Source organism: Staurois parvus, unplaced genomic scaffold (genome assembly GCF_062004578.1).
Source record: "Staurois parvus isolate SC_StPar_1 unplaced genomic scaffold, SC_StPar_1.0 ptg000186l, whole genome shotgun sequence".
Classification (NCBI taxonomy): Eukaryota; Metazoa; Chordata; class Amphibia; order Anura; family Ranidae; genus Staurois; species Staurois parvus.
In genome coordinates, this window is record NW_028317982.1 from 2,584,631 (window position 1) to 2,607,500 (window position 22,870).

The following is a 22,870-nucleotide window of genomic DNA, read 5'->3' on the forward strand; positions in this document are numbered from 1 at the left end:
AAAAGCAGGAGTTTTGTTAACCAAAGGTTGTAGGAAAAAAAAAATCGATACATTTGCCTATACGTGATGTGATCGAATCTATACCACTCACTATAGGCCTTCCTGGGGGCTTCTGAGGATTTTTATGAACTTTGGGAAGGTAATATGTACCGTATTAGGAATTCTAGGGGCTAGTGGCAATAAAAATTGCCTCACCTTTTTATCTATGATTCCATCATTAAAACCTGTAAGATGGTATGTAATAATTTTTTTATACACACTGGTGGGATCCCTCCTCAAGATTTTGTAAGTGTTACTATCAGATAACAAATGATTAATTTCACCAAGATAATCTTGTTTCCTAAGGAGAACAATTCCTTCACCTTTATGAGCAGGTCTAATGACCAAATCCTTATGATCACAGAGAGATTTAATACCATCTTGTACTGACCCATGATATATTGTTTTAAATTTAGCTAGTTCCAAATCATTCAAAACCATACTCTTAAAAAGCGTAATATTGGTATTATGATTATATGAAGTCTCTTCTGTTTTAATCCTTCTCTACACTGTATGGAGAGTGGTTCGATGTGAGGAATTCGTTTGGGTGAGCCCCCAGCCGTTCATCCATCTCCCTTGATATTGCTAGCACGGGTGTCAGTGTGGAATTTGGACACCATCTGCTCGTTTGATCTCTTGATTTGAGATCAATGTGTCTGGTAAGAGGCTGATCTGTTTTTTAAGGTGAGCACTTGTGGACACACTTGTGGCACTCTGTTGGAGGATTTTTTCAGCTCGCAGCACTTTCACATTGGATTTGGGACTTTTTTGATCATTTATATTATGTACATGGACTTTTAGCACTTTAGATGTATTTTTTGCACATTTTAGATATGCACATATTTATTTGTGGTCCATTTTTGGTATATTGTGTTTAGTTATTGTGTCAGATTGGTTTAGTGTACAGTGCACTCATTTATTTTTTGTTTTTTTATTTATTTTTCTGGTATTCAGGAAGAGAGTAGCGGCATTTCACTTTATTTATTTATTCATTGCAATTTATAGTATATTTTGTCACTTTCATTATCTGTTGGGTGTAGTGCAGGTTTTCTCTTTTCACATATAAAAAAATATCCCAACCTTTGAACATCTCACTAAGCACTGTTCAATCCATCATCTGAAAAAGGAAATAGTATGGCACAACTGCAAACCTTCCAAGACATGGCCATCCACCTAAACTGACAGGCCAGGCAAGGAGAGCATTAATCAGAGAAGCAGCCAAGAGGCCCATGGTAACTCTGGAGGGGCTGCAGAGATCCACAGCTCAGGTGGGAGAATCTGTCCACAGGACAACTATTAGTCGTTCCATCCACAAATCTGGCTTTAATGGAAAAGTGGCAAGAAAAAATCCATTGTTGAAAGAAAGCCATAAGAAGTCCCGTTTGCAGTTTGCGAGAAGCCATGTGTGGGACACAGCAAACATGTGGAAGAAGGTGCTCTGGTCAGATGAGACCAAAATTTAAGTTTTTAGCCTAAAAGCAAAACGCTAATGTGTGGTAGAAAACTAACAGTGCACATCTCCCTGAACACACCATCCCCACCGTGAAACATGGTGGTGGCAAAATCATGTTGTGGGGATGCTGTTCTTCAGCAGAGACAGGGAAGCTGGTCAGAGTTGATAGGAAGATGGATGAAGCTAAATACAGGGCAATCTTAGAAGAAAACCTGTTAGAGTCTGCAGGACAATGACCCTAAACATACAGCAGAGGTACAATTGAACGGTTTAGATCAAAGCATATTCATGTGTTAGAATGGCCCAGTCAAAGTCCAGACCTAAATCCAATTGAGAATCTGTAGCAAGACTTGAAAATTGCTGTTCATAGACGCTCTCCAAAGAAGAATGTGCAAAAATTTCACTCTCTAGATGTGCAAAACTGATAGAGTCACCCCCAAAAAGACAGTATTTGCAGGGAAAGGTGGTTCTACAAAGCATTGACTCTGGGGGGGTTGAATGCAAATTCACGCCACACTTTTCAGATATATTTGTAAAAAATTTTGAAAACCATTTGTCATTTTCCTTTCATTTCACAATTATGTGCCACTTTGAGTTGGTCTATCACATAAAATGCCAATAAAATACATTTACATTTTTGGTTGTACCATGACAAAAAGATGAAAATTTCAAGGGGTGTTAATACTTTTTCAAGGCCCTGTGACCCTCACCTTGTAAAACAACCCATTCAGTTTAATGGCAAAACATTTGTGTATAGGCAGGGGTGTGGAAAGTTTTGAAAAAACTACTTGTGCAAGGGACTAAATCTGGGTCGCAATCTACTTGTCCCTCATGACAATCTACTTGTCCTGATAAGAAAAAAACGTATTTTAACAAAAGCCATATTTAAATCTGAGGTGCTATTAAGAATGTCTGGGGCTTTCAAAAACTAAGGGGGCTTTGGGGCAACTTTTAATATTTTTAACATTGTGCTGTTTATCTTACTCACCTCCCTGCCTGTCTCCAGCACCGCACCCGGGGGCAAGCAGGGAGGGGAGAGACCTTGCAGAGCGAGGAGCACCGATTGGGTACTCGTCAAGAAAGGGGAGTGTCAGGCTCTCTTAACACTTAGCAGAAGTGCATCTGCTGAGCGAGAAAATGAGGCGCCGGCCTCAAAGAGAAAAAAATAAAAATATTCCTTCAGGTTACCCTCGCACACGGAAACACTTGGGTGCTCAGTACAAGCACATGCTGAGCATCCAAATCATGCTCTGAGGTCCACTCTGTTAACGGATAAGTTCACCTTTTTAAAAAATTAATAAATGCACATTTTTTGCAGGTGAAAAAAAATGCGCATTTACATTTTTTTTTTTCTTTTAGGAGCCTGGAAGGTATTGCAACAGCGATCAGCAGATTGTAGGTGTAATGCAGGACTTCTGCAGACTGCCAGTGTAACCTGTCTGTCCGGAACTCATACGGGCAAACAGTTTCACACTGACAGAAAGAATCAATGCACGACCAGAGCGCTGAACAGTGCCATGGTAGTTCACTGAGAACCACAAACCGACAGACGCAAAGGATGTTGGTACTTGTAGTTGATTTTCAAAAAGTGACAGCCAGGTGCAAGGAGGAACTTCTTCCCGGACTGCTGTCACACAGGGGGCTTGGATAGCCAAGCTGCTGCAGGAGGGGGAATATATTACATATAACATTTAACGTTTTCCCAAAGGCGAACTTATCATTTGTCCCTTTCGCTGCAAGAGTGCTTTTTGCGTTTTTGTTTTGCACACGTTTAAAAAAAAAAATCACTTTAGGCCTGAAGATTACATAAACCCCACAAAACATTATATACTGTATTTTCAGAAAGCAGACACCCTAGAGAATAACATAGTGGCAGTTCAAATATTTTATGTCACACAATATTACTGCAAAGGTCTAGGAAACACACTTGAATTAATTTTAGGGCACAAAAAGGCAATAAATGACCCAATTTTTTTTGTAAAATATAAAAGATGAGGTAACACCGAGTAAATAGATATCCCACATGTCAAACCTAAAATTTGCATGCACTTGTGAAATGGTGCCAAACTTCCGTACCCTATATTTTCTATAAGCAACACTTTTAAAGCCCCTTATGCATCACCAATTTAGTGTTACAGAGTAGGTCTTGTGCTAGAATTATTGCTCTCATTCTGGCGTGCGCAGCGATATATAATGTGTATCGCAATTGACGGTTTCACGTTTCTCGTGGGGGGGCCTCAAATTTTTTTTTATGGGGCAGGTGTTATGTGTTTGGGTGAAACTTTTTGTAATTTTTTACTATTAAAAAAACAATTTTTTTTAACTCAACTTTAACTTAACAAAAAGTCCCCTATGTGATGATTTTTGGTGACAGGTTCTCTTTGAGACACCCAGAGTCTAAAAGACCCTGCATGTCTCCTCTGTGCTCCATTGAATGTAATGCAGTGCACATCGCACTGCATTACATTCTTTCCTGGCTTTGATGGACGGGAAAGCGGTCAACGGGGACCTGATGTGACGTCATACACGTCACTTCCAGGTCAGGACAAGAAGGGGAGGACACTCTCCTCCCTCCCCTCTACCAGCAGGCAAGCTGCTACACTGGTCGCGGGTCCACAGATGGGCAAGCAGAGCCCAGGGTACAGAGTGGAGGGGAGGTGCGTGCACGGGAGGGATGGAGGGGATTTCACTGTAGTGCAGTGGGTGGAGGCAATCGGGCGGCAGCGCAGCTGCCTGAATGCTTCCACCTGTCAAGTAAGCCCTGCTGCTTGCCTGCAGAAACCTTTGTGGCAGCTCCATGAGATTGGAGAGGCTTGAGATATGACAACATGCATGTAAAATGTACAAAGAAAAGACATAATGTAAGTACAGTAATACCTCGGTTTAAGAATTTAATTCAATCTGCAGGACTTTACTTATAGTGAAAAATTCTTAAACCGAAACGCCGTTTCCCATAGGAATGCATTGAAAACCAATTAATCTGTTCCGGAGATCAGAAAAAAGTAAATACTAATAAATACCGCATGAGTTATTTTATCAAGTCATGCGGCATTTTAGTAGTGACAACCATGTGTTAATATTTCAGCTGTCAGCGGGGTTCCCCACTGACAGCTGAATGTAAAGGAATTGCTGGCAATTAAAAAAATTATTTAAAAAATGGCGTGGGGTCCCCCTTCCCATCCATACCAAGCCCTTTGTGTCTGGTATGGATTTTGAGGGTAACTCCCACGACAAAATTTAAAACGAAATGGTGTGAGGGTCCTCCCCAAAAACCATACCAGACCCTTTTCAGAACATGCAGCCTGGCAGGTCAGGAAAGGGGGGGCAAACAATGTTTCTTTTTAGTTTCTTAAAAGAAACAACATTTCTGATAACTTTGGGGAAAGTGACATCTAATTCTGTGAGCTATAGTGAAGAAAAAAAAAAGAGCCAGCAATTGCATTTAAAAATCAGCACGGACATACACTTAGTATTGCGAAAAAAATTCATACAAAATTTGTAAACCGAGGCATTATTTTCAGTGGATTTTCATTTGTAAACCGAAAATTACTTTAACCGAGGTATTACTGTACATAAAGGGCCTTAAACTGAGCCTGTGCTTGTTTGTGCAAGGCAAAAAAAGTTCACTTTAAAGGCTAGGTGCACTTTAAGACAAAGTATAGTTTCACCTTTTGCCCCTGTGCCCTGAGAACCCCTGCCCCTCCACAGATGCTTACTTTGATCAGATGGCTGTAGTTCTGCTGTTTATTTACATCCAGCGCTGCAAGTCTCACTGATCTGCCCTGTGCATTACTGCCCCATAGACTTCTGTGGCACCATCTCTCTTCATCTCCACCCTATGTTGTAACTCCAGAGAGGTCTATGGGGCTGTAATGTGCAGGGCTAGCCAGGACAGTAGGACCTGCAGTGCTCGATGTAAACAAACACCGGAGAATGCAGCTGTCAGTCTGAGGTATGTATACATCTGTGTAGGGGGGAGGATTGGTTAGGCCAAGGGAAGGAAGTAAAAGGATAAGTGCACCTTAACCCCAGCCCCATTAACAGCTTAGCGAATAAACTTCTTGGCGCCAGCACCTCCCAGACCATTAAGGGGTTCTTGACACCGGAAGGCAGGGCAGGATTTAGGATCATGTGACCGCCGTGATTGGCTGTCACATGATAGGGAAGGTCCCAATCACAAGTAGTGATCGGGACCTTTCCGTGAGGTGTCTGTAAATGTGCAGGGAGTGTGCAGGGCGTGTGCTCTGGGCACATGTTTGTTTACTTTTAGTACACAAATATGTGGCCCAGCCAATGAGAGGGAGCATATTTGCGTATTGTTGGCCTGAACACATTAAAGTGTGTTTTTCCATAAGCGCTTCAACACTCAACCCTTCTATATTATTCTATTGTGCCCCTTCACATCTCAGTGATGTGCTATCCAAAAAGTAGAGCTTCTTTGAGGCATGGCTGCATATTTTTGGCCCTAATTGACTTCAGTGGGCGTACCTGAAAAATGTGCACTTTTCACACAATATCAAACAACCATCTCCACCTCCTGACATAGATAAAACTACAATTTTTAAGCTTGAAGAAAAAAAAAAAAAAAAAAAACACGTTCCAAAACCATAATAATACACTTAAAGTGGTTGTAAAGGATGAAGGCTCTACTGTCAGCTCCCCCTTCCCCCAAAACAACTTACATGAGCCCGATATCATTCCAGAGCTGCTCTCTCTCTCTGTCCCTTCTCCTGGACTCAGTAAGAGCAGTGGGAACCACTGACTCCTGCAGCTGTCAATCAAATCCTATGACAAGGGAGTGGGGGCGTGGCCGAGCTTGAGAAGCCAGGAGTGCCACTGGGGGACCCAAGAAAAGGAGCATCGGGGCTGCTCTGTTCAAAACCATTGCTCAGAGCAGGTAAGTATAAAATGTTTATTATTTTAAAGAAAAAAAACTTTACAATCACTTTAAGTGTCAATCCAGGCTTAGCTTCTGTTCACACATGTGCGATTTTAAGCACATTGGCTGATGCATGACAATGTAGAACACTACTTTCTATGGAGGCCATTCATATTTGCACATGCATTTCTCTCAGTGCATTTTGAAAAAAAGAACACATTTTTTTCAGTGCGATAATATGCGTTTGTGACCCCATAACTTTCAATATGAGTGCAAGAAAAACGCATAAAAATGTAGAAGCACAAGTGTGAAGCTAGCTTTAAAGGTGTATTAAACCCAAAAACAATCCCCGTCAGAATACAATCACTCAGCGGGGGAGATCGCCGCGCTGACATCGCTTGTGTTAGTACAGCAATCTGTACGTTTTTGGGTTTTTTCCCATTCAGCCAAGGAAGCTGCCACCTTATTGCTGACCTACCTAAGTCAAGCCTGCACTTCTTTCCACACATCTCTAGACTGTACAATATAACTTCTCATCCTTGCACCTAATTAAGCACCGTATTCATCTGGAAGTTTAATTAATTAGATGTATATCCTCCTTATACCCTCAAAAAGTTAATACTTTCCACCCTAGAAAGTGTTAAATATATAAAAAAACCTTTTTGTGATACGATAAATTTCCAAATTAAATTCAAAATCCTAAATATAGCAAATAATATAAATACAATAAATAACAAATTCCCCAAATCAAAATAGTCCAATGTGAAATCCAAAAATACATCCAAAATAAGTCCAAAATAAGTCCAATACAGTGTCCAAATTTCAATCTTTTTCTCCAAATATGAAAATTATTCCTCCAAACACGTACCTCGAGAAATAAAAAATAAACAATCTAGTGCAATTCAATTAATTAAAGAAAATCACCCCGTGACACTCCACACTTCACTGCAAAAATTATCTATTTGTGAGAAAAAAAAAAAAAAATATATATATATTTGAATTAAATTTTACCAATCTTAATTTATAATAGTGCATAAAACACATCAATCCAAAGTGTGCACACTCTGTGATCACTGCTACACAGTGAATGCCTTCAACCACCACACAATAGTACCAAATACTATTACCCTCTGTGAATGTTATAAGAGCTCTACCAACATTATGGATCAGTAATCCTCCAAAATCTTCTTTAAAAATATTTTCCAGGTTCTCAGAAAGATAAATGGTCTTAGGAGCAATATTCAAAACATAGGGATAATATTTCCCTATAGGATCCTTTCAGATGAAGTCCGGAAGTGACAAAACGCGTTAAAGGAGTGACGTCAGGACGCGCGTACGCAGACCGGAAGTGTCGCCGCGGCCATTTTTTAGGTTATCAAAACACATGGTGGAGGAAATGTTTGTTTAGCAGACAGAAACCATGGCTGGAGCTGATAATTGGAATTTTAAGTGTGAGTTACTAATAAATATTATCCCTATGTTTTGAATATTGCTCCTAAGACCATTTATCTTTCTGAGGACCTGGAAAATATTTTTAAAGAAGATTTTGGAGGATTACTGATCCATAATGTTGGTAGAGCTCTTATAACATTCACAGAGGGTAATAGTATTTGGTACTATTGTGTGGTGGTTGAAGGCATTCACTGTGTAGCAGTGATCACAGAGTGTGCACACTTTGGATTGATGTGTTTTATGCACTATTATAAATTAAGATTGGTAAAATTTAATTCAAATATATATATATATTTTTTTTTTTTCTCACAAATAGATCATTTTTGCAGTGAAGTGTGGAGTGTCACGGGGTGATTTTCTTTAATTAATTGAATTGCACTAGATTGTTTATTTTTTATTTCTCGAGGTACGTGTTTGGAGGAATAATTTTCATATTTGGAGAAAAAGATTGAAATTTGGACACTGTATTGGACTTATTTTGGATGTATTTTTGGATTTCACATTGGACTATTTTGATTTGGGGAATTTGTTATTTATTGTATTTATATTATTTGCTATATTTAGGATTTTGAATTTAATTTGGAAATTCATCTGGAAGTTTACTGTACTGAGTTTTATTATTTATTTTATATTTTAGCGCTGCGCCTTTTGATATCTGTATACTGTTAAAGTATAACTAATGGCAAAGCTTTTTTTTTGTTTTAGTTTTGGATAGCGTGGAGTTGGTCAATTTTTATCTTCTGTCTGCCCCTGTTACCCTAGGTACACACCTATGCATTTTGCAGAAATGCAGTACAGTCCATTTAACATGCTTTCCTATGGCACACATTCACATCTGCATGTTTTCACAAGGTGCATTTTTTGGAAAGGGTCAGGGACTTTTTTTGAACGCAAAAAATTGCATTTTGGGTTCTATAGACTTCAATGGAAACGCTGCAGAAAAGCATATATTGCGTTTTTGATGCGTTTTAAATCTGCCTAGCAACAGCGGAAATAACGCAAAAAAAGCAAAATGCAACACAGAAACGGCTCAAACGCAAATTGTATAGGTGTGAACCTAGAGTTAGGGAGATTTACCCTCTCTATTTGTTCTGTTTACCATTATCACTGAAAGTGAAGGTAAAACAAAATCTAAAATTTTAGGTTGTCCCTAGAAAAGTAATAGAGGGGAAATCTTCCAATGGGGACACTAGTTCTGGTGACCTGGGGGTCCCCGAAGGATTCCCTTAATTTGCAGGGACTTCCCCTCACTTCCTGTTTGGCTATGGGACAGCAGGAAGTGAAGGGAAATCTCTGATATGGGACACAGATGGTGAAAAAAAATCTGATGGAGTTGTAACCCTCTCTTGCTCTATTCAAAATGAAGAAAAAAAAGGTTTTATATACAATGAAGGAAATAAGTATTTGATTCCCTGTTGATTTTGAATGTTTGCCCACTCAAAAAGAAATGATCAGTCTAAAAATCGAATGGTAGGTGTATTGTAACACTGAAAGACAGAATAGCAAAAAAAAACTAAAAAAAAAAAAAACAACGATATTTTCTCATTTCTGTCATAAAAAATATCCAAAAAACTAAAATTTCGTCATAAATTTTGGCCAAAATGTATTTTGCTAAATGTTTTTGGTTAAAAAATCCCAATAAGTGTATATTTATTGCTTTGTGTGAAAGTTATAGTGTCTACAAACTATGGAATAGATAATGGAATTTACACAGCTTTTACTTTCTGACTGCGCGTCACATTTCTTGAGGTGCTAAAATACCAGGACAGTGCAAACACCCCCAAATGACCCCTTTTTGGAAAGTAGACACCCTAAGCTATCTGCTGAAAGGCATATTGAGTCCATGGAAGATTTATTTTTTTTCCCACACGTTTTTGGAAAATGACAAAATGTTTTTTTTTTACACAAAGTTGCCATTTAAATATATATTTCTCACACAAGCCATGGGTATATGTGGAATTATACCCCAAAATACATTCTGCTACTTCTACCGAGTATGGGGATACCACATGTGTGAGACTTTTTGGAAACCTAGCCCCATGCAGGAGACTGAAATCCAATGACCACTTTGAAAACCTGAAGGTGCGGAACTTCCTCACTACCTATCAGTTTCGGGGGCCCTGAAATGTCAGGATAGCATCAAACCCCCAAATGACCCCTTTTTGGAAAGTAGACACCCCAAAGAATTTAAAAATAGGCATGGTATTTTTCACATATTTTTTCTCACAAGGTTTTGAAATACAAAAAAAGAAAAGAAAAATATGTTTTTGTTTTCTTTCTTAATTTTCTAAAAACTTGTGGCAACAAACGAGATCTGAAAAATACTCACCTTGCTCTTTATTAAATTCCTTGGGGTGTCTACTTTCCAAAAAGGGGTCATTTGGGGGGGGGGGGGGGGGTTGGTGCTATCCTGGCATTTCATGGCCTTCGAAACTGTGATAGGTAGTCTGGAATTGTAATGAGGAAATAAAGCCCTTTAAAAGCCTGAAGGTGCTTATTGGATTTTGGGGTCCTGTACTTGGCTAGACTACCAAAACGTCTCTCACATGTGGTACCCCCATACTCAGGAGAAGTAGCAGAATGTATTTTGGGGAGTAATTCCACATATACCCATGGCATGTGTGAGCTATAAATCATTTAAGTGACAATTTTGTGAAAAACAAACTTTTTTTTATTTTGGTAATTTTCCAAAAACTTGTGGTAAAAAAATAAATTCTTCTATTGATTCAACGTGCCTCTCAGCAAATAGTTTGGGGTGTCTACTTTCCAAAAAGAGGTAGTTTTGGGGGGGGGGGGGTGTTTTATGCCCAGCATTAGAAATGTATGCCACACATCACTCACTCTTCTAACCACCTGAAGACCAAGCTTTTTCTGACACTTTTTGCTCGCATGAAAAAAAATTTTTTTTTTTGCTAGGAAATTACTTTAAACCCCCAAACATTATATTGTTTTTAAAGCAGATACCCTAGTGAATAAAATGGTGGGTGCTGCAATTTTTATGTCACATAGTACTCGCACAGCGATTTTTCAAATGCAAATGTTTTGAAAAAAAACACACTTTTTTCACTTTTAATGCACAAAAACACAATATATTGGCCAATTATTTGGTGATCTATAAAAGATGATGGTATGCCGAGTAAATAGATACCACACATGACATGCTTTCAAACTGTGCATTCCCCAGTGCAATGGCAACAAACTGCATACATTTTTAATATTCATAGGCAATGCTTTAAAAGCCTTCACAAGCTACCATTTTAGATTTACAGAGGAGGTCTAGTACTAGAATGACTGCCCTTAGTCTGATGTTCGCACCGATACCTCACATGCATGGTGCAACCGCTGTTTACATACCGGCACAGGGTCAACTCTGATGCGCGCAGGAGGGTGAGGGTGCTTTTTTTTTTTTTTAAGTTATTTTGATTTTGTTAATTATTTTTACACTGTACCATTCATTTTTAATTTTTTTAAATCACTTTTAATGCTATCACAGGGAATGCAAATATCCCCTATAACTTCAATGTCATATATTCTTTTTTGAGAAATCTGGGTCTATCAGGCTCTAGATATCTCCTCTGCCCTTACATTATCTAATCTTACCAAGATCTGGGTGATCAGATGCTTTTCCAATTTACAAATGTCGCTGTTTATATCCTGCAAAACTGAAGTGAGGAAATGCTCTTAGCTTCCGATTTATTAGGCTATAGAGATGATTGGCACCATTCCGGTCTCCAATCAGCTCTATGGTCAGCTGGCAGAAACACCGGCTGCATTCTCAGGTTCCCCCGATGGCACGAGACTGCCCGAGAAGGCCGAGGAAGGCAGCGGGGGGAGGGGGGGCATTGTTTTCTGCTGCTTGTAAAAGCAATCCTGCAGTTAATTAGCCACTAGGATTTCTTTTACATGAAAACCGATCACCGGCACCATCCTGGTATAACCATTCAAAGTCCAGTGATGTACCAGTACGTCGCAGGTCCTTGTTGGGTGTATATGCTATGTTTTTTTTTTGTATGCAGCCTGTGGACTGAATGAAAAAAAGAGAAGCAATCTCTGCCAGAAAAAGTGTGTGGTATGCCCACCATTAGAATATATTGCCCTGCATCCACCCACTTCTAATGGTGGGCACACATTAGGTCACACGATGCCACATGCGCCAGTTCCAAGATTGTACAAATGTCTAAATAGTGGCACGCTTGAATAACAATTGTCCACGTATAAGTGGTACCCCATATGGAAAAAGGATGACACCAAGTTCCAAACTATCTTGCCACTACTCCCCATGTAGTCTGGGCATCCAGGGGGCCCCACATGACTATCTTTTCCCCCATAAATCTGAAACTTATATGTCCAGTATAGCCTGTTGTCCTCTCACAGGTCTTCTACATCTTGACCCCATATCTGGCACGCTTGCTGGGGAGAAATTGTTTGAATGCAAGGTGGCCAGAAAAATTAATGAGGGACTCATCAACGCAGATGTTTTGCTGGGGAGTATAGACATCTGCAAAGTTTTGGTTAAGGTGATTTACGAGGGGCTGAATTTTGTGGAGCCGGTCAAATTCAGGGTTACCCCGAGGATGACAGAGTGTATTGTCGTTGAAATGTATAAAACGCATTATATTCTCATATTTATGCCTGGCAATGGCAGCAGAGAACACGGGCATATGATGAATCGGGTCTGTGGGCCAATACAACAGCAACTCATTTATTTTAGTAATACCCATGTTGAGGGTTAGGCCCCAAAAAAATGTAAATTAGGAAACTGTAATGAGTTTTCATGCGACTGGTATGGCAAGGTTTGAATTTGGGTTGGCGGTGATAAATTGTGCATATAAATTGCTTTGATCCACAATCAATGCATACAGATATTCTGTGAAAAACAGCTCCAAAAAATCAAGGGGAGTAGTTAAATTTGCTGTTTCCACCTGAATTCCGGGTTGGGCAGTGAATGGGGGGGAAGTACAGGTGCTACAGAATTTGTGGGCTGCCAATAGGGATTTGCAAGCTCATCCGGAAGGATCATAGGGGCTCTACGGGCCTGTGTGCGAATTCTTGGTGGCTGCAAGACACTACTTGTGCTCGCCACCGCACCAGCTTGTACTGCACTTATGGGACTCGCCACATCACCCAGTGACACTGCAGTGCTGGTATGTGAAAGACCAGGATGTACTAGGCCGCTGGTACTCGCCAGTTCAGCAAAAGGTAGAGCGGCACTAGTACTGGCAATCTGCTGCATATAGGAGTCATCAAAATTTACCAGCAAGTGCTAACAGAGATCAGGCCTGATTCTGCGAACACTGCAGTTTTGTGTGCAATGTATCAAGTGACAGTGACCTACTGACACTGCACTTGCTGGAGGAGAAAGGGGGGGGGGGTTGAGTGCTGCATTTTTGGGGACGCTATACTAATGTGAACGCTGGTATAGTGCTGATCTGATCAAAGATATTGATCCGTTCAGACACTATACTAGCAATGGATGTTTATTGTGCATGAGCGTGCTCCTGGCAATCAAGGGGTTAAATGTGATGACTGGTGTACTGACGGGAAATCTGACGCCAACTGGGAGGGGCGGGAAAACCATGGGAGCACAAATCATATATATATATAAATTTAACTTTGCACACCCGTGCTGCCCTGTAGCAGTATTTCTGCTATAGGGTGGTCAGGAAGCAGTTAAAGAAGCGGTGTGCGTTACGGCGCTGCGTTACTTTAACTGACAATTGCACGGTCATGCAACACTGCACCTAAATGAAATTTACGTCCTTTTTTTGCCACAAATTGAGCTTTCTTTCGCTGGTATTTGAGCGCCTGTGAGTTTATTTTTTTGTGCTATAAAAAAAAATAAGACTGGCAATTCTGAGAAAAAAAAATATTTTGGACTTTTTGCTATTAAACATGTCCAGTAAAAAATATTAATCAAATTTCGGCATAACTTTAGGCCAAAATGTATTCTGCTACATGTCTTTGCTAAAAAAAAAAAACCCAATACGTGTAAATTAATTGATTTACGTGAAAGTTATGGTGTTTACAAATGGCGTATAGATACTAGAATTCTTTTTTTTTATACTAGTAATGGCGGCAATCAGCGACTTATAGCGGGACTGTGGCGGGCATTCTGACATGGGGGGAACTGACTTGGTGTCACCGACACCAATACAGTGCTAAAAAAAAAAAAACCACTGACACTGGGCAGGAAGGGGTTAACATGATAACTGTGTGATGGGAGTGTTTTACTAGGGTGCTTCACTGTAAGCACACTGATCGGGATGGCTCTGCTCAGCCATCCCGATCAGTGTGCTCAAACTGACGGGGAGGAGGGCTGTTGGTAAACAGTGCAGCCCTCCTCCCTGTCGGTGGGTGATCGTCGGTAATCACTGGGCGCTGGCAGGTAATCACTGGCCAGGACCCAGTGACTGACACCCGGGGCAGTGATCAGCACGCGTCCCCTACCCAGAAATGGAGAATGACGTATATACAGTCATGGCCGAAATTGTTGGCACCCTTGATATTTCTCCAGGAAATCATGTATTTCTCACGAAACGTATTGCATTAACACATGTTTTGCTATACACATGTTTATTCCCTTTGTGTGTATTGGGACAAAACAAAAAAAGGGAGGAAAGAAAGCAAATTCGACATAATGTCACACAAACCTCCAAAAATGGGCTGGACAAAAGTATTGGCACCCTTTCACAACTGCGGATAAATAAGAATGTTACAAGCATGTGATGCTCCTGTAAACTCACCTGGGGCAAGTAACAGGTGTGGGCAATATAGAAATCACACCTGAAAGCAGATAAAAAGGAGAGACGTTCACTTAACCTTTGCATTGTGTGTCTGTCTGTGCCACACTAAGCATTGACAACAGAAAGAGGAGACGAGAACTGTCTGAGGACCTGAGAACCAAAATTGTGGCAAAATATCAACAATCTCAAGGTTACAAGTCCATCTCCAGAGAACTAGATTTGCCTTTGTCCACAGTGCGCAACATTATCAAGAAGTTTGCAACCCATGGCACTGTAGCTAATCTCCCTGGTCGTGGACGGATGAGGAAAATTGATGAAAGATTGCAACGCAGAATAGTCCGGATGGTGGATAAGCAGCCCCAAACATGTTCCAAAGACATTCAAGCTGTCCTGCAGGCTCAGGGAGCATCAGTGTCAGCGCGAACTATCCGTCGACATTTAAATGAAATGAAACGCTATGGCAGGAGACCCAGGAGGACCCCACTGCTGACACAGAGACATAAAAAAGCAAGACTACAGTTTGCCAAAATGTACTTGAGTAAGCCAAAAGCCTTCTGGGAAAACGTCTTGTGGACAGATGAGACCAAGATAGAGCTTTTCGGTAAAGCACATCATTCTACTGTTTACCGAAAACGGAATGAGGCCTACAAAGAACAAAACACAGTACCTACGGTAAAATATGGTGGAGGTTCAATGATGTTTTGGGGTTGTTTTGCTGCCTCTGGCACTGGGTGCCTTGACTGTGTGCAAGGCATCATGAAATCTGAGGATTACCAAAGGATTTTGGGTCGCACTGTAGGGCCCAGTGTCAGAAAGCTGGGTTTGCGTCCAAGATCCTGGGTCTTCCAGCAGGACAATGACCCCAAACATACGTCAAAAAGCACTCAGAAATGGATGGCAAAGAAGCGCTGGAGAGTTCTGAAGTGGCCAGCAATGAGCCCAGATCTAAATCCCATTGAACACCTGTGGAGAGATCTTAAAATTGCTGTTGGGAAAAGGTGTCCTTCCAATAAGAGAGACCTGGAGCTGTTTGCAAAGGAAGAGTGGTCCAAAATTCCGGGTGAGAGGTGTCAGAAGCTTATTGATGGTTATAGGAAGCGACTGATTTCAGTTATGTTTTCCAAAGGGTGTGCAACCAAATATTAAGTTAAGGGTGCCAATACTTTTGTCCAGCCCATTTTTGGGGTTTTGTGTGACATTATGTCATATTTGCTTTTCTGCCTCTGTTTTATATTTGTTCCAATACATACAAAGGGAATAAACATGTGTATAGCAAAACATGTGTTAATGCAATACCTTTTTTGTGTGAAATACTTGATTTTCAGGAAAAATATCAAGGGTGCCAACAATTTCGGCCATGACTGTATATACACGTGATCCTGCACATAGGAGACGCCCTGTAGCAGTAGACTTACTATAGGGCGGTCCTTAAGTGGTTAATAGCAAAAAGTCCAAAATATTGTTTTTTTCTCAAAATCGTCTTTTTTTTTTTTTAGCGCAAAAAACAAAGAATGCACAGGCGATCAAATACCACTGAAAGCTCCATTTGTGGGGGGGAAAAAAAAAGGACGTACATTTAATTTGGGTGCAGCGTTGCATGACCGCGCAATTGTCAGTTAATGTAACGCAAAAAAATGGCCGGGTCAGGAAGGGGGGCAAACCCTCGGGGGGGGGGCGCAAGTGGTTAAATACAGTTTTAGATAAAATTCTTATTTTTTTAATCAGGACAGTAGACTGGGACTCTGATTCTCTGCAGGCAGAGCGCCTCTGTAATAGAGAACCTGTTCCTCTGTCCTGCATGATCAAACCACGACTTAAAGGAGAACTCCAGCCAGGCAGCAGCCCCCAGGAATGGTCTGTATGGTCAGCTCACTCAAGTCTTCCATAGCATTCTGCTCTTTTCAGCTCTGCTCACAAACTAGCAATTACACACAATGCTGCCCCTTCTCCTCCCTCCAGTGCTGGGCAGTGGTAGGGAACACTTGGCATAGATCTATCTTCAGCCCATAACAAGAAAGTCCACCGTCTATCATTCTGAGCCGAGTTCCCCTTTGATAGGCACCCCCCACACACAGCACATACCCCATTCTATCCACACATACAACAATGCACAGGGCAGGCATTATCCTCTCACCCGCTGCTCTCCTCCTTCTGTCATCTGGTCACAGCACTTTATTCTGCGACGCACGTGTCGTCATTTCCGCCCCCCGGTGAAGCCGTCTGACTGTCCACCCGGCGAAGGGGAAGTGACGTTACGCGGCGGCCGGTGTGTTGAGAGGACACGTGGTTGTGTGGCGGTGAGTGTGATGTACAAGGAGGGATATGGGGGTGTGAGGGCACGGAGTATAGAGGGAACACTTAGTGAGACAATATGTAACATTGCATTGCTGGACTCTTCCCGGCTATTGTATTCCTGCATAGGCTCCAATACGGAGTCACTGAGCTGGAACGTGTGTGGACAATAGTAGTTCTGACTTCACTGCCTACATGCTTGATTCAGATCAGCGACTTTGTACTGATTTTACAGCCAGTTGCATAGCAGCTTCCATGTTTCTGCAGAAGAAGCCTGTGCTGAGAGTTGTCAGTAGATATTTGTAATGTCCCCTCTGCCATGTAACATATATGTGACCCTCACCTCGTATAACAACCCATTCAGTGTAACCCTTCCGTCATTCAGCTATAGCACAAGCGTCCAGTTCTGGGAGGGCATCATATGACGTCCTCCCAGAACACGCCCCCAGTGGCTGTCTGCGATCGCCCTGTCCTTTGGACACAGCTGATCACATGACATGGTTAAAGGCCAAACAGTGCGCTTTTACCATGTGATCATCTGTGTCCAACCACAGCTGACCACCATGTAAATACACTTGATGAGTATTGGCACATCGTGGGGCAGGTACGGCCGATAACTGTCTCAGGAGATATCTGTACTGATAATCTGGACACTGATGATCAGTGCCCGTCAGTGCTGCCAATCCGTGTTCTTCAGTGCTACCTACTTGTGCCCACCGGTGTTGCCTAGCAGTTCCCATCATTGCCGCCTATCAGTGCTGCATCATCAGGTATGTGGAAATTTTTGAAAAAACTACTTGTCCAGGGACTAAATTGGTGTCCCAATCTACTTGACCCTCATGATAATCTACTTGTCCAGATAAAAAAAACATACATTTTAACCAAAACCATATTTAAATCTGCTTTAACCACTTCCAGACCGGACACTTTTACCCCCTTCCTGACCAGGGCAATTTTCAGCTTTCAGCACTATCACACTTTGAATAACAATTGCGCGGTCATGCAACACTGTACCCAAATGAATTTTTTACCATTTTTTTGAGACAGATAAAGCTTTATTTTGGTGGTATTTATTCTGGGATTTTTTTTTTTTTTGCTATGTAAATGAAAAAGTCCAAACATTTTGAACAAAAGTGTTTTTTTAATAAAATTTTGCAAATAAATAATATTTCATCATAAATCTTGGCCAAAATTTATTCCGTTATCTTTTTAGTAAAAAAAAAAAATCCAAATTAGTTTATAACCAAAAATTATAATTTTTAAACACTGTACTACTTGTGGGGGGTGATGATTTTTTTTTTTTTTTACACTGATTGCTTTTACACCCATATAGGATGCAAAAGCAATCATTTCTCTTTCTCTCTGTCTGCATTCTTGCAGTCATTGAGAAGTACTGAGTGAGCTGTGATTGGTCACAGCTTGTCACATGGTACAAGGCTGTTGTGAATAGCCTTGTACCATGTGACCTCTGTGATCATTCACAGATTTCACACGTAGTAAGCAGTGATGTCACAAGTGACATCTTGCTTACTACTTTGCATGTGATCACTGATTGGCCAATCAGTGATCACATGATTAGGACCTCGTACAGAGGTCCCGTCTGACGATCGGTGTTCCACTGTGTCTGAAGGACACAGCGGGCACCGGATCGCGGTGCTGCGCACTCCCAGGGAGCGCGCACAAGCAGGGTGCGGGGAGGCCGTTTATAAACGGCCACCCGACCCTGCACTGCCACCGTCCGGCCGTTTATATACAACGGCCGGTCGGGAAGTGGTTAAAGCGGAGTTCCACCCATTTTTTCAAGTTCCTCTGATTACATGGTTCATTGTCCAGCACAATTTGGATACATTTTTCTTCTTCATGTAAATACCTTAAAATCATATTTCAGGACTGCACTTCCAGCCCTGGGCGCCTAGGCGATGACGTGTTGAGGCGATTCACAACGTCTCCTGGGATGCCTTTTCCTGTATCCCAGGAGTCCTTTGGGTTCCTAGTGACTCAATATCGCATTACTTCGAAACCGGAAGTGACAAGATTGGGCGCAGTTTGGCGCTATTTTACCGGAGTCCAGTGTGGGAAGGAAGTGTAAGATCTGTGTGTTCTAATTGTTGTTGTGGGGCTTGCTCCGTTTCCAGACCTCACTTACCTTCCCCCTGGTGTGATTTGATGGACAGGTTGCCATAAGGGGGCAGGAACGTCCGCTGTCCCCGCCATTATTATGACAACCTTTTACATACAAGGAGCGCCGAGCAGTGTCAGTACTGCGCAGGCACGAGATTGAGTGGTGCATGCTGGGATAACCAGCAGCACCAACTCCAGGAAAAAAGCCTTGCGGGCTTCAGATGCCCACAGCCATCATGGCGCCTGCCTGCCTCCGAGATCATGGTAAAGATTTACATATTTAAAACGAATTAGGAGGCTATAACTTTATCCAATTGTTAATGTTCTCGAAAAGGCAATCCTGGGTCAACTTTTAAAAAAAATTATTCTGGGGACTGGAACTCCGCTTTAATGTCTGGGGCTTTTAAAAACAAATGGGCTTTATGGCGACTTAAATGTTTTTAATATTTTTAACATTCCGCTGTATATCTCCTCCTCCCCTCCCTGTCTCCAGCACCGCACCCGGGGACTAGCAGGGAGAGAGACCTTGCAGTGTAATGAGCACCGATTGGCTGCTCGTCAGGAAAGGGGCGTGTCGGGCTTATCCTTTATCCATTTCTCTGCCAGAGCTGTTTTTGCGTTATTTGCACACGTGTAAAAAATAATTTAAGGCCTGAAGATTACACAAAACCCTCAAACATTATATATTTTCTGAAAGCAGAGATCCTAGAGAATAACATAGTGGTAGTTCCAATTTTATTTTATGTCACGATATTACCATGAAGGTCTAGAAAACTCAAAATGTCAGTAAAAAAATACACTTAAGTTTATTTTAGGGCACAAAAAGCAATACATTGTCCATTTTTTTTGTAAAATATAACAGAAATGAGGTTGCATTGAGGAAATAGATATCCAGTATGTCAAACCTTAAATTTGCGTGCACTCGTGAAGTGGCAACAAACTTTAGTACCCTATATTTTCTATAGGTGGCGCTTTTAAAGCCCCTTATAGGTCATCAGTATAATGTACAGAGGAGGTCTGGTGCTCTCATTCTGGCGTGCAGAACGATATGTAACATGTATCGCAATCAGTGTATGTGTAGGCACCCCAGCTTGTTTTTTTATGTTTGTGCGTGCATATATGTGGGGGTGGGGGGCCTTGAAAATAAATTTGGGGGTGGGCGGGGTTTATATGCTTGGGTGTAATGTCAATTTAAAAAAAAAATAACTTTTTTTTTAATCACATAGGGGACAAAAAGCCCCCTATGTGATGATTTTTTTTGGTGACAGGTTCTCTTTTTTTTGTGAGACATCCAGGGTCTAAAAGACCCTGGATGTCTCCCCTGTGCTCCACTGAATGTAATGCAGTGCACATCACACCACATTACTTTCTTTCCTGACCTCAATGAGCGGGAATCTGTCAAACGGGGACGCGGAAGTGACATTACATCACTTCTGGGTCAGTAGAAGGAGGGGAGCCCATATGTCCACTCTCCTTCCTCCCCTATGCCACATCCCGCCTGCGCACATTGAGCTAGTCCCGGGCCCGCAGATGGGTAAATGGAGCCTGGGACATATAGCGGGTAGGGGGGAGAGGCTGACACTGGCCTGTGTGGAAGCAATCGGGTGACAGCAGTGCCGCCGGAATGCTTCCACTTGACAGGGGAGCCCTGTTGCTTGCCCGCAGCAAGGCTAAAGGCAAAAAAAACCTACCTGCCCAGCACCCAGAACTGCATGTCCCAGGCGTTGGGCGATAGGAATTGCACATCCCTGCTCATCAACACATCAGTAAAGGAGAAAAATGACCTGTTTGCAAGAATTTATAATAGATACAAAGAAAACGTTTTTTTTTTTTCTTCAAAATTTTGGGGGTTTTTTTGTTTATAGTGCAAAAAATAAAAACACTGAGTGGTGATTAAATACCTCCAAAAGAAAGCTCTATTTGTCAGAAAAAATGCTAAAAATTTCATATGGGTACAGTGTTGCATGACCGCGCAATTGTCATTCAAGTGTGACAACTGAAAATTGGCCTGGACACAAAGGGGGTCAAAGTGTACGGGCAGCACAGTGGCTAAATGGTTAGCACGTTCGCCTGGCAGTACTAGGGCCGTTGGTTCGAATCCCAGCCACGCCACCACCTGCCTGGAGTTTGCATGTTCTCCCTGTGACTGCCTGGGTTTCCTCCGGGTACTCCGGTTTCCTTGCACACTCCAAATACATGCTGGTAGGTTAATTGGCTCCTGTCTAAATGTTTGTGTATAAATGTGAGTTAGGGACTTTAGATTGTACGCTCCTTGAGGGTTAGGGACTGATGTGAATGTACAATATATATATGTAAAGCACTGCGTAAATTGACGGCGCTATATAAGTACCTGAAATAAATAAGTGCCTAGCAGGCAAGTGGTTAAATATAAATTAATGGCAAAACATTTTATATATAGATATGGAAAAAAAACTACAAATACTCCCCCTCCCCCCCCCCCCTTTTTATAAGTGATTACTTAAGTGATCTGTTAGTGATCTATAAGTGATCTGTTCTCAGCTGCATAACAGCCGGGGGAAAAGAAACAGCAGTACACTGATCTTCCCAGTGAACGGCTCTGTGGGAGAGGGGTGTCAGGGCAAGTCTGATCATTGGAGGAGAGCAGGCTGAGTTCCCAACACAGCTAGAGAACTGACCACACTGTGTTCTCCTGCTAAGGCTACATGTACATTAAGCTCCCTTAGAGAGGTGCTTTTGGGAATGTCGGGGGCTTTTAAAAACAAAAGGGGCTGTATGGTGACTTAAACATTTAATGTTTTTACCATTGAACTGTTTATCTCCTCCTCCCCTCCCTGCCTGTCTCCAGCACTGCACCCAGGGAATAGCAGGGAGGGGAGAGACCTTGCAGTGTACTGAGCACCGATTGGCTGCTTGTGCGGAAAGGGGAGTGTCAGGCTTATCCTTTATCTCTTTAGCTGACAGAGCCTTTTTTTGCACACGTGTAAAAAATCATTTTAGGCCTGAAGATTACACAAAAGCCCCAAACAGTGCAGACACCCTAGAGCAGCGGTTCTCAACCTGGGGGTCGAAGGACCCTTTCACAGGGGTCGGCAAAGACCATCGGAAAACACATATTTTCGATGTTCTTAGGAACCGCTCAGCCTGCAGGGCCGCCCTTTCCCCGCCTCCTCTTAGCACGCACGTGACTTCCTCTTCCTCTCCACTCTTGGGTTGCCGGTTAACTGTTGGTTGCCTGGCAACGCATTTAAAGTGAGAAGCTACGTGGAGGAATTGAGTCCTGAAGGCAGAACTTGACACGGGAGGGGTGTGCACTGGAGGTGTACAGGAGAGGTGACACACGTACACAGGCGCTTTGGGGACAGCTTCCAGCCGGAGCGGACACCGTGCAACAGAGCCTGGCTGCTGAGGGAGCCGGCCGGGGTGAGTCCTCCTATTGTGACAACACTGCTTCAGCGTGTGTGGTGATAACATTAACAATAACATATAAAGCCATTTATAACTCCTCCCCAAATTACATCACCGATCTTGTCTCCAAATATCACCCAAACCGTACTCTCCGATCCTCGCAAGACCTCCTACTCTCTAGCTCCCTTGTCTCCTCCCATGCTCGTCTCCAGAGGTTCCCCCATCCTCTGGAACTCTCTACCCCAATTTATCAGACCATCTACTCTGCTCACTTTTAGGTGATCTCTGAAAACCTATCTCTTCAGGGAAGCCTATCCTGCCCTCAGCTAATAATGGAATCTTCCATTCCTCCTACCAGTCCATCCCCCACAGTTATTACCTTTTGTACCACTAGCCCCTCCCTCTTAGATTGTAAGCTGCAAGGAGCAGGACCCTCCTATCCCTTTTGTATTGAACTGTATTGTTGCTGTATTGTTTCCAGTTATATTGTAAAGCACTAAGCAA

General features: G+C 42.1%; 2 protein-coding genes across 2 annotated transcripts in view; one reads left to right on the forward strand and one right to left on the reverse strand.

The window, feature by feature from the left end:
• Window positions 1-16,755, reverse strand: part of ZBTB49 (zinc finger and BTB domain containing 49) — a 48,898-nt gene extending 32,143 nt beyond the window's left edge. Inside the window, exon 1 of the mRNA XM_089677401.1 lies at window positions 16,701-16,755. The gene's annotated coding sequence lies outside the window, so the exon portion shown is untranslated. The remainder of the gene's footprint in view (window positions 1-16,700) is intronic.
• A 50-nt stretch (window positions 16,756-16,805) lies between these two features.
• Window positions 16,806-22,870, forward strand: part of LYAR (Ly1 antibody reactive) — a 41,395-nt gene continuing 35,330 nt past the window's right edge. The window contains exon 1 of the mRNA XM_089677402.1: window positions 16,806-16,863. The gene's annotated coding sequence lies outside the window, so the exon portion shown is untranslated. The remainder of the gene's footprint in view (window positions 16,864-22,870) is intronic.